Source organism: Macrobrachium nipponense, chromosome 2, assembly GCF_015104395.2.
Source record: "Macrobrachium nipponense isolate FS-2020 chromosome 2, ASM1510439v2, whole genome shotgun sequence".
In the NCBI taxonomy this organism is placed as follows: Eukaryota; Metazoa; Arthropoda; class Malacostraca; order Decapoda; family Palaemonidae; genus Macrobrachium; species Macrobrachium nipponense.
In genome coordinates, this window is record NC_087201.1 from 75,925,512 (window position 1) to 75,938,011 (window position 12,500).

Consider the following 12,500-nt stretch of genomic DNA (forward strand, 5'->3'; position numbering starts at 1 on the left):
TCCTTCATTGTTTTTAGGGGTCAAACGGACTTTTCCTTAAAACTGAGAAAAATGCTGACTATTTTCAAGCAACTAACTCTCAAATTGTGGCCGGATTGCAGTCACTTGTCCAATTATAGCCATTTTGTATGCACAGTGATCAATTGGTTGCCAATAGGCTGCATTTTTCTCATTTTAAGGAAGTCTATTTGACCCTAAAAACACCCAAGCTATAGCTTTTCTATTCGAGCCTATTTTGCCCCCTTGCAATAAAGCCTAATGGCAGTCAATTGGCCAAATGTGGCCATTTGTTATGCACAGTGATCAGTTACTTGGCAATAGTCTGCATTTTTCTCAGATTTAAAAATAAGTCCGTTTTACCCCCAAAAACAACCATTCGGGAGTTTTTTGTCCCTCTGCAATATGGCCAGATTGCAGTAAATTGTCCAAATGTGACCATTCTCCATGCATAGTGATCAATTGGGTTGTCAATAGGCTACATTTTTCTCAGTTTTAAGTAAAATTCCGGTTAACCACCAAAAATACCCAAGATTACAGTCTTACTATTCCAGAACTTTTTTCCTCTGCAATGTGACTGGATTTCAGTCAGTTGTCAAAATCTGGCTATTTTCTATGCATAGTGATCAATTGCTTCAAAAAAGGCTGCATTTTTTGGAGTTTTAAGGTATTCTGTTTGACCCCAATAAACAGCCAATTTATAACCATACCATTCGGGGCTATTTTTCCCGCTTGCAATATGTAGGGATTAGTGTCAATTGTCCAAAATGGCCATTTTCCTTTCCTAGTGATCAACTACTTCCAAATATTCTGCATTTTTCTCTTTTAAGGAAAAATCCGTTTGACCCAAGAAAACACCTAAATATATCGCCTTACTTTTCGGATCTTTTATGTCCTGTCTCCCCCAACCCCAAACCATCCCACCCCACTTACAATATGGACAGATTGCAATAAATTGTCCAAATGTGCCCATTTTCAATTCAAAGTGATCAATTGGTGGCAAATTAGATATTTTTCTCAATTTTAAAGAAACGTTTGTAATATGACTGGATTGCAATCAATTGTTCATACGCGGAGATTTTCGGTGCATAGTGATTAATTGCTTACCAATTGGATGCATTTTGAACAATTTTAAGGAAAAGTCCTCTTGACCAGATTGCAATCAATTGTCCATATTTGGTCATTTTCCGTGTATAATGATCAATTGGTTACCAGTAGGCTGTCTGTTTCTCTCTTTTAAAGAAAAGTCCTTTTGACCCCAAAGCTCACCCTATTCGAGCCTATTTTGCTATTTTGGTCCCTCTTGCAATACAGTCGGATTGCAATCAATTGTCCAAATGTGGCCATTTTCCATGCATATTGATCACTTGGTTGCCAATAGGATGCATTTTTCTCCGTTTTAGGGAAAAGTCCGTTAGTTTCAAAAAACACCCAAGGGTATAACCTTACAATTTGGGTCTTTTTTGACGCCGTCATCGCCTCCATCCCTTCAAATGTGACCGGATTGCAATCCGTTGTCCTAATGTGGCTATTCATACATGCTTGCTAATAGGCTGAATTTTTATCAGTTTGAAGGAAAAATTCTCTTGAACCCTAAAATTCGGTCCTTTTTTGCCCCTTCTCCCCCCAATATGACTGCAATGCAAGCGTAAGTTGCAACTTAGACCCACTTTCAATAATGATCGTTACTGTACAACCTCATCGTTATTTATCATAGGAAGGTTATTGTCAGTGTAACTGAGACCTTGAATTCCTAAGAACATCTTCTAAACTAAAGAGTCTTCAATGTCAGCCCTTTCAAGATGCAATTCAAAGTTACTTTATAATACAGCTCTATAAATATTATTCCTCTATTCTTGTGCATCAGTTTGCTTTTGATCAACAGAGAACTTTCTATCTTAGGAATAATTTTTCCAAATGGTTAGTATGAAATTATATGCTCTTTATTGACTGATGATAATCTCAAAATAAAAACATTTATTTCTCCGTGTAGAAATGGACATCCAATTCTACCTCCTCGATTATTGATAGGGTTTTTTAATAGGAAATTGATTAGGGGTCACTGAGCCCATACCTGGCCCTTCCTCTTTCCATTATTCGTATAGTTTTTGTCTGTAACGGTCGCACGCCATGAAATGCATTGCCAGGAAGGATATGTGAGACGAAAGAGCAATAGCTTCATGACCTGGTCATTGACACCGAGATGAATAGCTTCATGACCTGGTCATTGACACCGAGATGAATAGCTTCATGACCTGGTCATTGACACCGAGATGAAAGAAAAGTGGAATGGAAAGTTCTGTTTAGTTATCTAATTTATCTATTTATTTTTTTTTTGAAACCCTATGCCCAAATGCAGTGATTAAAATCAAGCTATAATATAAGATTAGAGAGAAGATAAGCACATTTGAAGATTCAATGCTACTCTAATGATAAGTAGAACGAGTCCACAATATAACGTTCTTTTATATTCCACTACAAACCAGACGACAATCATAAACTAAAAGGTGGAGGTGGTTCGCATTTAGTGTAAAAGAAAATGTCTTTGAAGAGGAGAAAAATAGCTCCCAATCACTGACAGAAATTGCATGTTCTTTGGATATAAAAGTCACAAATTGGGTAATTCTCTACACTTTTCTTGGCACAGTTTGCAAACTTGAGAACTTTCCTTGACTTCATAATGTGTTTCTTTTAAAAGTTCGTATCTCAAAGATGAATGTTATTTGTTCAATACAGGGGAATTCTGAGGTGTTGGCCGCCATTACTACATAATACTTTCTTTTAAAAGTTTGTATCTCAAGATGAACGTTATTTGTTCAATACGGGGGAAATCCGAGGTGATGGCTACTATTACTACCAAAGTCTTTGCGGATTGCCTCTCAAGCTGAGAGATTCGAAGCCAACATTCTATCTTTTTTAATGAGTTATGGAAAATATGTTATTTTACAAAAGGAGGTAATGTAGTTCTTGACAGTTTGATATAATGCAGAACTCTAGGCGTTGCTGGTTCAGTTATACACTGCTGAAAGCAAATAAAATTGCTCATTATGCCTCCACACTTCTTAAAACTATAACATCAAGGCTCATAATGTGAATGAATTAAAGTTAGACAAAACATGGAGGGTAACTTGCAGTGTGAATAAGTGGTTTTTGAGTATTATAAAATATGGCTGAATAGTACTTTTCGTGATATGGATTAAAGAACACTATGTTTATATATTCTTTAGGTCCGTTATCTTAATTGACTTCATTATTAGTTCATCTACCAGCTAGTAAGAAGTCTCTGTATAACTGAAACGTTTTCTGACCATCGTTGTTTCCGATAGCACTTCTCTTAGATAGAGGCTCCTCCCAGATAATAATAATAATAATAATAATAATAATAATAATAATAATAATAATAATAATAATAATAATAATAATAATATCTAGGTTTTAAATTGTATTACTTGACAGTAATACGATTCCTCCTAAATGTAATAACAGTAAAGATTAACTTATATTGCTTTATCTAAAGATTTTCAGAACTTTTAAACTGAACAAGTATCTTGAAAAGAGATTGCTGTTAAGATTATTGGGTAGGAATAATCACCGACCGTTGAATATAGTAAAGACATTAGATGCTGCTACAAGAGAAAAGATATCAAACAATTGGATGAAGAATTGGAAACAAGTTTGCAAAGAAAAGCCTAAAATAAGCTAGAATTTGGATAACAGCCTTATGTCAGGTTCTATTAGATAGAGCATGATTTCAGTCCATTAAACAATTATTTGTTAGGCTCTATTAGACAGTGCCTTAGCCAGGCTCTATTGACCAGAACCTTATGCCAGTCTCTATTGAACAGAGGCTTATGTCAATGTCTATTAGACAGAGCCTTACATCAGTCTCTATTAAACAGTGGTATATCATTCTCTATTAGACAGCGCCTTATATATCAGTCGCTATTGGACTAAGCCTTATGGCAGCCTCTATTAGACAGAGCCTTATTTCAGTCTATTTAACGGATATTTATGCCAGGCTCTATTAGACAGTGCTTTATGTTCAAGAGAACCTCATGGCAGTCCCTATTAAACAATGTCTAATGTTAGTTTCTATTAGACAGAACAGTGATTTATGTCAGTCTCCATTAACCAGAACCTTATGTCAGCCTCTGTTAAACAGAACCTTATGTTATTCTGTATCAGGCAGTGCCTTATGTCAGTCTGTCAAACAGAACCTTGCTTCAATCTCTATTTAATGCTTAGGAAATATCGCTAGCAACCTCTATAGGCTCTCAGAAGCCCATCAGAAATATGGAGGAAATATCAGGTATAGAGAAGCAAATATCACCGGTACATTTTGTTGTAATGATGCCACACTGTTGATCAGAAAAGATAAAACATATTCAGTAGTCATATCAATAATTGAACGAAAAACACTAACCCCAATGAGTTGAGATCAGAATAATCAAATTGTCGACTACACCTTACAACAAGGAAGCCAGCAGCGTTCACAAGAAAGAAAACCATTTTTCTTATTCAGCTGGTAATCCAGCTTTTCCGCTTCTCCAATGTTGACTACAATAATTTTTCCTGGAATGAAAACTGCCCTTCGCACTGTCAACAGTGCATATGGCATTTTCGTGGAACATGATGTTATTCAATGTAGCTGACAAATCAAAAGTGAAAATTCAATTTCCTGGGGAGGGGATTAATAAAAAAAATGTTAGTGCAATGTTTGCTACTTAATTGGTGCTACGTGGCGAATTGGGATAAGTATACATGGTACCCTCCAGAAACGTGAATTGATTGGTTTATCTGACTAAAATATTTCTGAACCTATGTAAGTAATTCTTAAAGAAAATAATGAACTGAAATCAATCCTGCTTAGAAGATAGTTGGAACTAGCCAAGCGGGGCAATGGTGCCGTCCTTAAATATGACTAGCTAATCTAGTATAGGCTTAGATTTGCTTGCTAATTATGCTTCATTTTTATTTTAGAGATCAATATGACTAGGGATTCCTAGATGCCACCAGGTGTGGTACGCTGTGACAATGCTTTTCCTTTTAACAGTCAGTGAATCAGTTATACAGAAAGAAAATTTTCCCCCCATGAACTTTGATGATCCGAGTTATAGAAAGCATCTTCCCAAAAACCACGCATAGCACACTGCATCATACATTTCAGGAATCGTACAAGGAAAAGGAAAAACTGCCTTTCTTCATTTAGTCATATCTTTAAATAACTAATTCAAAAGACAATATATATATATATATATATATATATATATATATATATATATATATATATAATATATATATATATATATATATATATTGGGGTAAGCATTGCAACTAAGATTCAGTGTCTCGGCAAAAACATATTCTTCAAAAAAGATACCGACTAATAGGGTAAATTTTACGTTACATATCCAGTAAAAAGGAGTGCGTTTTCCAATCACTTGTCCTTCAACATTATTCAATGTCGATACATAAGTCTAGACAACCTGGCTTGTTACGTCAGTCAATTACCATTTCCCAATACCCTTTCATTATTCTATTTTGCGGTATTTGCATTTTAATGATATCCCCATCACTGTTTTACACTCCAGTGGAGCAAAAAGTCAGACAAGATAATTTTACACTTTTGAATATTTTCGATCGTATCTGTATATCTGTGGGTGAAATTTCTCTTTATGCAAATAATGACATGTCAAAGTAATTTTAGCCAATTGCCACTAAATCGGAAAATAAAATTAGCCCGGGCATGTTAAATGTCACAAGCAAACTGAATGCATTTTTAGTTACTAAGGTGTACCTAAAATTTGTTTTTGTGATTTACATAAATATATTTTTTCATCTGATGATATAGCGATTTTATTCAGCAACAGACTTTTCCATTACGAAAAATTGTTGTTTTGTGCCATAGACGCACGCCGTGGAGTAAAGAGCGGAATAATCCTAAATTATTAATTTCAATTCAATCAGCTGCTGCAAATATAAAATAACAGATTATAAAACAGCAGACAGTAAGGGAAGCCACAGTCTAAAACACTAGTGGAATTTGACGTCTAAATCGTAATATCATAACTCTGTGATCTTGACGAAATTTGTTTCAAATGTCTGTTAGCAGTTTGTGATTACTTTCTTTGGATGATTTGTTCCTTGAAATACCTTCTAGAATTGCTGCTTAAATTGCAACTCAGTTTGAATGGTATCATTTTATTTTTCTCAACTTTTGTTGAAAACCATTGTCTTCTATAAAGGATTTTAATCTGACTAATGTTCTACGTCACAGGTTAATTTACAGTAAAACATTTTCCTTTACTACTTTGCATGAAATTTTGTATGCAAGTTCCTTACGAAATGTTTTCTCTACGGTGTTTCTAACAATGACTTATTTTACAAGGTTATAAGCCATTCTAAAAGCCTGAATTACTTCTTATTTAAATCTCAGAACCATGAACTAAATTTATGGTATCCGAATCTCTGTCGACAAACACATATTAGGTTCTGAGGGTGATAGCAACTATGGACATAATCTTACTTTTCTTCTTTCCCACCGTTATCCCTATACTAAGAGGTTGGTTGCCTGATGTGCCTTTCCTCACAACATAAAACATGCTTTTTTTATTGGGCAAAGGGGTTTTTACGACCGCATGCCCTTGGTGTCATCAACCACAGTTATTGGCGGTGGGCCTCGCTTTTGACTAAAAAGTCCACCTGCAAGGCAGCAGTTTCCACAGTTATTGTTGGCGGGCCTAGCATTTTACTAAAAAAGTAAGACTGTAAGGCAGTTTCCACAGTAATTGTCGGTGGGCCTTACCTTTTACTTAAAAAGTAAGCCTGCGAGGCAACAGCTGTTCTTTTAGTCGCCTCTTACAACACGCAGGACCTACGGTGGTAGTATTCTTACACCCCTTCCACAGGGTGACTTATGCATTAATCTTACTGCGGAAGTGCAATGCGTAAAGTCTGTATCCAGTGGTATTATTTGATTACCGTGATAGCAAAAGTTGGTATCTGTCTACTTTAATTACTTTCCTCATGTACCATAAATTTGGGCACATGAAGTTCAATCGAATCTTTCTTAACATTCGTTTCAATTACATTGCCGAATTGAGCCTCAGAAAAACGTGCAGTTCTTGGGCAAATCGCAAGTTTAATTTGATTTGATACTTATCAAATGTCTTTAGCTTTTAGAAGAATAATTTGAGGTATCAAAACCTTTCTATTCGAATCTCATGATCTCATGATCCTTTCAAGGTTTCTAATTATTGTACTAATATTCACCCTTGGGATTGATCTTAATTTCTCAGTAATTAATCCAAAGCAGTTAACACAAAACGTCAATATCTTAGAAAATGTAAAATATGGAATATTCATACCTCAATACATGAAAGCCGCAATCTCATGTGACTTTAAGCAGAAATTGGAAACAGCAAGAAAGAAAAAACAAATGTATTGCTGGAGGAAACGTTTCTCAGAATAAAGATTACTGTTGAATCAACTTATAACTTTAAAGAGGTTTGCATGTAGTTCATTCTTGTTATTTATGAAATATGAATAAAAATCACATAGAAAGAGCTTGATGGTCAAGATTTTCCCGCAAATAATTGATAAGAAAACCTGGTAAACGGATAAAATTTAGTTTGTATGTATTCTGACAAAATATGAAATTAATTTCATATCAAAGTGGAAAACTAATCTCAAGATACTGCACATGGACGAAAGAAAGAGATAAATAAGAAGTTCGAAAATAAAACGTAGAGATATATCGCAATGAAATTATCCATGTAATCTTTCTTGAAAACCATAAGCAAAATTTAAATTAAACTGTAAATAAAGCAAATCTTATGAAAAATGTGGGAAACATCAGTTACGTAAATATGAAGTTTTTCGTACAAGAAATCTTACACGATGTTGCTCATAATATATACCATTGCTTATCATAACGAATAGGGACAAAATGCTCTTATAGTGTTGCCAACTATAACAGGCAATCTTGTTATTTTATTTAGGAGGGACAAGGAGCTTTGTGCAGTAAGCTAACTGGGTATAGTGTAAACCTCGGACAATACCCTGAAAGAATTCTTATATAAAAGAATAGGACTTCGTATTTCTATCAAACATCAAGGTTATTTCCCCTCCATTGCAAAGTTTTTCAATCAGTTGTCAAAATCAAGGGGTATCTGGCTTCAAAGAATCCTCTTATAAAGACATTTTACTTGCTTCTAATTTTACTCGTACTTAGCTATTCTTAAAAATAGATCTCATGCCAGATCCCATGATTACTTTTTGACCTAGTAATATCCATTCAAGGGATTGAAAAGCAGAATTTTTATTCATAATTATGTTATTTCCTTTTAATCTGCTAGTATCTGTTTTTTTATGCATGGCATACTTTAACCTAAAAGTTCAAATATTTGTATATGATCGCAAGCATAAAGGTATACTGGATTCACCACTCATAAAATAGTCATACCATTGATAAAAGATTTAATTCAGTTATTTTCAAAGCAAATTACGATTTAGCTTCTGTCAGAACATTTCTTCGCCAACATTTTTCTAAAAATAGCAACCTTTATCAATCTAATTATAAACAAATCTCCGAAGATAAAAATAGCAACCTTTATCAATCTAATTATAAACAAATCTCCGAAGAGTGCTGAGGTAATCTTCTTTGTAGGTAAAGCGACCCAGTGCTGGAACCAGATTGTACAAGTAAAGTATTGGAAGGACTGGATAGACCAACAGATGTTGAGACTCGGCGCATACATCGAAAGAAGAATGGGCTAGGTCTATAGAAGAAGGACTAAGTATAAAGCTTGAGTTTGTTCTAAAGTAATTATGATTAGGCTTGGTTCATACCGCTGCCTTTAGTTATGACTAAACAACGGGTAGTTATATGAACATGAAACTCTTGGCTTTGAACCTGCTTTCGGGAGGTTTTAAATGATATTTTTTTATACGACATTTTGACAGCAAACGTTTGTCATTCACTTGCACCCTTCATATTGCTTTATTTCTCTCTCTCTCTCTTCTCTCTCTCTCTCTCTCTCTCTCTCTCTCGTTGCATAAGTGGCAATTACCCAGATGACATCATACTCCGTAGTATGAATATCCTTTCATTTACCTCACACACACTCAAACCCACACATGCACTTATTTCCTACAGCAACAAACTGCTCCAACCGTGTTCTACACTCACAATCCCACCACCACCCGTATCCCCCCCACCCTCTCTAACTTCAACTATCATACTACTCCCCAGAACCTTAGCCCTACCTTTAATATATGCACCTTATCTGTTGTTATCTCTTAAAAAAAATAAAAGGAGATTTTTATTACTGAAGGTTATGTTTTTAGTTCCCTTTGTCTGTCTGTTAACAGGAACAATTAATTAGACAAGAGTGAGGATCCGATTGTGGACCTGTATCTCCTACAGATTGTATTGGTGCAATAGATGATACGATGATCTCCTGTTTCTTTTGGAACTTGTCTATTATTCAGATCATTTATATATATATATATATATATATATATATATATATATATATATATATATATATATATGAATAACTTGATAACTAAGTATATAAAACGCGATGCTATGTATAAATAAAGGTTTTTGCCATGAAGGAAAAAAAAATGAAAAGCGAGATAGCCAAGCACTTTCGGTCCAGTTCGACCCTTTACTCAGGCACAACTGATCTAACAGAGGAAAAACATAGTCAAGGTAGGCTTAATATCCAAACTGACACTACAAGATTAGCAATAAGGTCGATTTCACTCTACAGAAATGAGGAAACGCCTCAGGGCAGCCACACCTTGGAGAATACACACGCGGTCAACAGACGATTCATCCAGAAAACAATACATCTTGAAAAAAAGGAGGCATATACAACTTATTATCATGAAATTTACAAAACTTTTCCCCAAAAAAGTATTAATGAAAAGACGAGAAAAAAATGTATATAAATATATCGAGCAAGAGAGAGAGAGAGAGAGAGAGAGAGAGAGAGAGAGAGAGAGAGAAATAATAACTATATACATGTGGGACTAATTTATTAGTAGTTCATTTATTTTAACTTTTTGTGAGCTTTTATAGTGTTGCTGTTAATGAAAAAGAAATGCCTAAAAATCTGCTTAGCTTACCTTACTTTCGTGGATTTGAAACCATAAAATCAATATTTAAATCGTTTAATGTTAATGTAGTGTTCTCTTATAACAATACCATTAAAGATATGCTAATTAAGAATAGTCCCGTAACAAATAACAACATCATTTACAAAATTCCTTGTAAGGATTGCCCATCGTTTTACGTTGGTCAGTCAAGTAAAAATTTATGTGTACGTATTAAATAGCATATGTATTCAGTTAGAACAGCCCAGACTTCAAATGCACCGTTTATATATCTGAGTGAAAAATCTCATTGTATTAATTGGGGTGATACCTCTGTAATTGCTAGATCTAATGATTATGTTTCAAGAAATTTACTGGAATCAGCAATTATACAAATCACTAATAAAAACAACCTAAATCTTAGTCCGGGAATGTACCATTTGGACCCGAATATTTGTAAAATGTTTATGAAGGACCTTAAAATAAATGAACTACTAATAAATTAGTCCCACATGTATATAGTTATTATTTCTCTCTCTCTCTCTCTCTCTCTCTCTCTCTCTCTCTCTCTCTCTCTCTTGCTCGATATGTTTATATTTTTTTTTCTCGTCTTTTCATTAATAAATTTTTTGGGAACATTTTTGTAAATTTCATGATAATAAGTTGTATATGCCTCATTTTTTTTTTTTCAAAATGTATTGTTTTCTGGATGAATCATCTGTTGACCGCGTGTGTATCCTCCAAGGTGTGGCTGCCCTGAGGCGTTTCCTCGTTTCTGTAGAGTGAAATCGACCTTATTGCAAATCTTGTAGTGTCAGTTTGGATATTAAACCTACCTTGACTATGTTTTTCGTCTGTAAGATCAGTTGTGCCTGAATAAAGGGTCGAACTAGACCGAAAGTGCTTGGCTATCTCGCTTTTCATTTTTTTTCCTTCGTGGCAAAAACCTTTATATATATATATATATATATATAATATATATATATATATATATATATATATATATATGTGTGTGTGTGTGTGTGTGTGTGTGTGTGTGTGTTTGTGTATATAATATATTACACACACATGCACGCATATATATATATATATATATATATAATATATATATATATATATATATATATGTAATACATTGGATATATAAATCTTTTCCCAGCAAGAAGACCGGTTACTGAGAAACGAAAAGCAAACACAGCTCAATATTTAGAATTCATTTGACTTGTTCTGAATTTCTTCCGTTTAAACCTCAAAATCCATAAAAAATTTTCGTATAATTCAACCTTCACTTCTCCGCGCTTCACACAACCAGTGATTTGACAGATCCTGCCAATCACAATGGCATGTTTCTTTATTTCATTTTTTGACACGATAAAAGAAGAAGATACAGACAAGAGTTTTGGATTGGTAGTTTCAGCATTTTATACAAATATATAGACACACACATATATATGTATATATATATATATATATATATATATATATATATATATATATATATATATATATATATATAACACATACATACATACATATAGATACATAGATATATATATACACATGCTTGCACACACCACCAAATAGACCCACGCGCATAAAATACTGCAGAACTGAATCAGAATGGGAGTTCAATATCTCGAAAACACAAAAGGATCTGTGAAATAATTGAGCTTAATTTCTGCATCCAGGTTCATCTCAAATTCGCCATCTATAGAATAAACATGGAAGATGAAGAAAGTAGAATACGTTTGGTATTGTTTTAGGTTATTCGTCCCACATTTTCATTTTAAATGACTTCTAATAACTAACACGTGCTCCATCCGTTATCCTATATTGCTTTTGAGTGCAAGCCGATAGTTTCATCCATTATATAATGTTGGTATTGCTTATACAGTTGTGAGGCTGCTTGCTGATTAAATTCGTGTTTTTGGCTTCATGGAATTTCCACATGCAGCACACTTTGATTAGTTGGCTCGGAAATTTTGTTTTTTTTCCTGATGCCGTGACCTTGAATGGTATCGTTATTCATACACCTATTGAAATACAAATAATCAATATTACTGTTTACAAGATTTTCACTTCCTTCCTTTTCCATTTTTTGCAAAGCTGGCCATGTCACACCGCAGATAATAGTTTTTTTTTTTTTTTATTGCCAAACTACCAACGTAAGTTCTTGTCAACTGAAGCTCAGTTGTTCTGCTCCGTTGATTATCAGCCATTTTTAGTTTTCTGTAAATGATATCTATTGAGACGGCTATTTGTCTGTCCGTCAGCACTCCTCTTCCGCTCTCAGATCTCAAAAGCCACTGAGGCTAGAAGGCTGCATATTGGTATGTTGATCAGCCACCCTCCCAATCATTAAACATACTAAACTGCAGCTCTCTAGCCTCTGTAATCTT